The sequence below is a fragment of the Cuculus canorus genome, chromosome 19, assembly GCF_017976375.1.
Source record: "Cuculus canorus isolate bCucCan1 chromosome 19, bCucCan1.pri, whole genome shotgun sequence".
NCBI lineage: Eukaryota > Metazoa > Chordata > Aves > Cuculiformes > Cuculidae > Cuculus > Cuculus canorus.
Genome location: NC_071419.1, coordinates 7,620,295 through 7,625,709, shown reverse-complemented (window position 1 = coordinate 7,625,709; position 5,415 = coordinate 7,620,295). Strand labels below are relative to the sequence as shown.

At 42.5% G+C, this 5,415-nt stretch overlaps 1 long non-coding RNA gene across 1 annotated transcript; it reads left to right on the top strand.

Moving 5' to 3' along the window:
• Nucleotides 1–1,991: 1,991 nt before the first annotated feature.
• Nucleotides 1,992–3,608, top strand: LOC128854129 (uncharacterized). Its single transcript, XR_008453042.1, has 3 exons — nt 1,992–2,075; nt 2,353–2,438; nt 3,241–3,608. It is a non-coding gene; the product is annotated as an uncharacterized LOC128854129 (long non-coding RNA).
• The last annotated feature ends 1,807 nt before the right edge of the window (nt 3,609–5,415 follow it).

Sequence of the window (5,415 nt, the reverse complement as noted above, 5' to 3'; positions counted from 1 at the left end):
ACCCTTCTTCATTTGCTATAAATTTAGCTTTTGGACAGGATCTGTAGAACAGTGAGTCATGGACAAACGCCTGATATCACTGATGCCACATGCCATTTGGGGAGAAGAAGGTGTAACACTTACAAAAAGTATGTTAGCAGTGAACTAGCTGCTTTAGCAATTTTGGTAATGCTGCTGGACAAGGTAAGATCATTTGGCAGTGTCCAATAACTTGTTTCCTTTGTGTGGGTAAGAGCATAAATGTCAGTCTCATCTTTGCTCAGCTGAACCACTGTCTTATCACAGCTCTTACAGCAGACTGATAAGGCAAAACTGATGTGTCATACGGCCAAACTTTGCATTGCAGCAATCGTCCCATTCCCTCTTTCCATCTCTTCTCCAACTCAAGCAAAACAGAGCCCATGCATCATTAATTTATGTTGCTTGTCATTCTTATCTGTCCCTGGGCATTTAAGACAGCAACAGAAAAAAACACTAAGACTGAAATCCCACATGGACCTCGTGGTACAGAGATACTGCCTTGCAGAAAGGGAGGCAGGTTTGCTGGCTCATTAAGACTGAGCATTTTCCTAATGGGAGTTTCCTCCATGGTTTTCGTCCTCTTGCTTTTCACCTGTTAGGATTCGGTTTTAGCTACACAATACAATCAGTCTGATTTTGAAGGCATTCTCACATGCTGCTCCACTGCTTTCTGGTGGTTGAAGAAATTAGCAAGGAATAATTAAATATTGCTAAGAATCCTCATCTTGGCTAGTGTCGTCTCCATCATTGCACTGTTTCCTGACTTCCTGGAAGGGATGGATTTGTATATGTTGAAAATGTTACGAGGTAGGGGGGTTGAGAAACATGTGCATGTTGCTGTTAGCATCATTATCTGAGCAAGCATGAACATACAGATAGAAAGCTCAGGCTGAAAGACACACTGCAGCTGGCCCTCAGATCTCTAAGAGAAAAGCAAAGAGTCCGTCACTTCCTTTCAGTCTGTCAAGCAGCAGGAAAATAGAAAGGACACGGAGAGGTCAATCTTTGCTCAACTCAAGAAATAATACGTATAAGGATGAAGGAGATAGTTTCTAGCTTCAAACTGCAAGGACATGACTGATGCCACCTGAGAAGAGAGTAGCAAAGGCTCAACGATGCCAAGATAACACCCTGGCTGAGACAGAAGAGCCTTTAAACATATTTCTTGTGCAAGTCTGGCCAAAGCTCAGGGAACGGAGATAAGAGCCTCACGGGTGCAGAAGAGACCAGTTTGCAGCTGCGGCAAGTCCACAACAGCAGTTCAGAGAGGCAAAAGAGAAGTAGCTAAAAGCCAGAGAGATTTCAGATCATTATCTCTACTACGAGGTTGCAATTTCTAAACCAGAACAGAGCTTTCTGCCAGGGTAAGAGCTTTTAAAGGCAGGGAAATATGCCTCTACCAGGAGTCTTTGCCTTGCATTCATAACTTGCCACTGTTATCCCAGAGGGTCCTAAATCACTGGAAAGTTTTTCTGGTCAGGAAAAGAGATATAGGGATCTACTGAGCCTGTGCAATTGGATCACTGTGGCATGAGCTGCAGGCTGGGTTCCTAGACCCCAGCATTAGTAATATTGGCACTGCTGGAGTTAGAGATAGACGATCCACAGGAGCTTTCACCAGGTCTCTTGACTCTATTTCCTTAAAACTTTTCAACGCAATCCAAAAAAGTCCCACTCTTAGGATTGTGCATCATTTGTTTCTATAGATCTCTACCAACACAGTTTATCCTGGAAGCTGACAACCTTACTTAATCTCAGCACAGCTTTGCTCTAAGGACGGAGATGCAGCTGCCAAAAGGATTCTCCTTTCTTCACCTTCCTTCCCACTGCTGGAGTGTGGCTCTGCGGTGTTTGGGCTACAGTCACTGATTTTCAGCACACAAAGGGCATGGGACTGAACAAGATCAAGTATCGGACAGTGGCACAGGCGCGACATCGCTGGGAGGGAACGTGCACCATTCACGTCTCCCTGATGGCTGACGGGACACGGTCTGGAGGAAGCTGTCACCACACTGGTGATGTGGGTTTTCATACAGCAACGAGAGACCTTTTAGGTAGGACTGTTAAATTCACTGTGAACCAGAAGAGATAATAGATCAGGAAAGCGTGGGGAGGGGCAGAGGGGAAATAAGTGAGAGCATACAAAATAAAAAGCAGCATTTGAAATCTAATCAAATATCCCTCAATTTATGCACCACCCCTGCAGTGCTGTGCAGCTTTATTAGGTTTTTATTCCATATTCTCTTTTAAAGTGACATTTACATTAATTTACAGTACTAACATGAAGCCCTATTTAAAAGCTCAGAGTTTTTGTAACTTTTTATTTTTCAGCGGTTCTCCCTGAGTTTCCAGCTGACTAATAAGGAGTCTTTAGTTTTATTTCATGTCTGCAGGAGTGGATCCGAAGTCTCTTCAAGGTGAGTTCCTGCTGTTTTTGTTAAATGTGGAAGGGAGACCATCTTGGTGGGGTCAGGTAGTAATTGGCTGTGAAGAAGAAATGTTCCAATCCCATAGTCCTCCATACTCCAAAGTGCACTTAGTGCCTGTAATCAGCGCTGGAGTCTATTCCAGCTTCAAAACCAGTGACCAGCTCCATTTGGAGGGGATGCATTGTCATCAAAGTATCACACAGAGAGGTCTAATTTTGCTTTGGACTGGTGGGATTTTACTTGAGGTCAACAGAGAGGGACCTGGCTGGAAAAATGGGGAGAGCATATGCACCCAGAATAGGCATTTTAAAGTTCACTTTCCATCATTTTCTTGGCTTTCTTTCCTTTCTTTTCCCCAAAATGCTAATAAGTTTGTAGCAGTGTCCAGTGCATTATCCAGGAGCGGGAAAGGCATTGACATCTTCTTTCCTTGGGCAGAATTGAGATCAGAGGATCCCTTGTGTGGTCCTAGGATAGGACAGATGTGCACTCACAGACTCAAATTTTCTCTGGTGATCCAATTTGTTCCCTTTTCCTACAATTTCTTTTCTTTTTTTTTTAAATTCCCTAATTAACGCAGGTAATGAATTGCATATGGCCACAGCATTTACTTCTCTGTGTGAAATCTGTAGCAGCTGCATTGTTTATCAGTTCAATATGTTTACTACAGATGCCATTTCTCTGTGACAATTAAGTTGTTTAAAATCTCCTTTTCCCACCCGCTATGTCCCCCCCCAGCCTTCCCATCTTCTTTCCAACACGCATCACTGCAAATTTATTCCTTTTCCAGGTGGATGCCGCACTCCAGCTGAAAGATTAAATCATAGAATCATAGAATCATGGAATGGTTTGGACTGAAAGGGACCTTAAAGGCTACCCAAGTTCCAACAAGACTGCCATGGGCAAGGACACCTCTCACTGGATGAGGTTACTCAAAGCCTCATCCAACCTGGCCCCAGTGCCTCACCACCCCCAAAGGAAAATTTTCTTCCTAATATCTTATCTAAATCTCCCCTCTTTAGCTTAAAACCATTCGCCCTCAACCTATCACTACACTCCCTGATCAACAGCCCCTCCCCAGTTTTTCCGGAGCCCCATTCAGCACTGGAAGCTGCTGTAATGTCTCTCCAGAGCCTTCTCTTCTCTAAGCTGTACAACCCCAACTCTCCCAGCCTGTGCTTGAATGGTAGGTCCTCCAGCTCTCGGATCATCTCCGTGGCCTCCTCTGGACTAACTCCAACAGCTCCATGTCCTTCCTGTGCTGAGGACTCCAGATCCAGACGTAGGGCCCAGGGGAGGTCTCACAAGAGCAAAGCAGAGGGGGAAAATCCCCTCCCTCGACCTGCTGGTCACACTTTTGATGCTGCCTGGGATATAGTTGGCAAATCTGACAGAGGTCTGAAACTTGTGTGGCCTTTTAAGCTGACAGAAAGTTTAGTAGTGTTACTGTATTTTCATGCCCACCAAATGCGAGGTAAACTGACCACCAAGGGTACAAATTATGGATAATGAGACCCACAGCCTTTTGCATGAGACTAATAAAAATTGATTTACCTCCTTTCATTTAACCATGAGTGGATCGTACACATCTTTGGAGAAATATTGCGCTCTTCAGACCTTTTCAAGTATAATGACATCTGAAACGTACATACTTTACTAGTGCTATTGAACTGCACTGAGAAATAATCTTTGAACCACGTCAATATGGCAAAACACACAGAGGGGGCATGATTTACTTAGGCCATAATTAAACATTGAATTTGCCCCTCTTCTGGGCTCAGCTGAATTCCCGTCAGCAGCCTCTACAGCAAATTGTTGCAACCTAATGTCCTATGTGTTTGGATTTTGTTAATTTATTTCCTGCACCTCATTTTCCTGGAACGACTGAGGTTATTTATGGCACAGCAGCAAACACTTTACATTTATGGGGGGTTATGAATTTCAGTAATGGGTTTTGTAGCAATTTAATCTGTCCCAACTATGAGGCATTTTACAATGACAATTAAATTATTATTAAAAAAAATAAACCCCAAATGACATTCTTATCGCTTATCAACATATCAAAAGTTTCACCGTGTTGCATTTGTGGGCTAGGTTATAAATATTCCTCTGTACTTTTTAGAGAATTCTTGCTGCAAACTCCAAGTGAACCTCATTAATCTCTATAGCTTGTTTGAAAGGAAAATCCTTTACACATTCCAGTGTCAATGGACAAAACATTTTTTTGAAAAGTCGGTTTATTATATGTACAAGCGTATGCCAATGCTTAGTATTTAAAGACTTAAATTTGACATACTACATTGACTCCTGAAGAGGACAGCACCCCATGGGGTGGGAGTGGTAAATTTGTGAATTTTCTTGTCCTAACCTCACTGGGGAAAAAGCTTTAATTTCCATCGGTCAGCACTGTCTATGAAAAATGATCAAAAAAGTGTCAAGTATGTTAATTTACACTCCATTAAATTAATTTTAATGCTGGCCTGCTGAGTAGCTAATTTTCAAAGCTAAATATCTTGGCTCTTTCAAAACATTTTTTTTCACTGCCTAAATACCCAGAATGCTCCACTTCTTTTGGGAGAGCTGAGGACTTACATCTTCTTCAAGATTCAATATAGATGGGCAACTCTGTGAGACAGAACATAAATTCCCCCTCTCCACCTCTCCTCCAGAGAGTGACAAACAAAAACTTTCATTACAGAAGACTCCTCAAAGTTATTGTCCAATATCCGTCTGAAAAAAATGACCTCTAATGCACTGATTATGGTAATGTCTAAAGCCTCAGTGAGACTGGGACTATATTTTGCTAAGTGCTATATAAAATATCAGATGTTACCTATTCTAAAGAGCCTTCTATCTCAGAAACAAGGCAGACAAAAGGCTGGGGAGGGAAAAAAATAGTGGAATTGCACCTATCTGCAGATAAAGCAGGCTATTCTAATCATCATGGGGCTATCAGAAGGCTTAT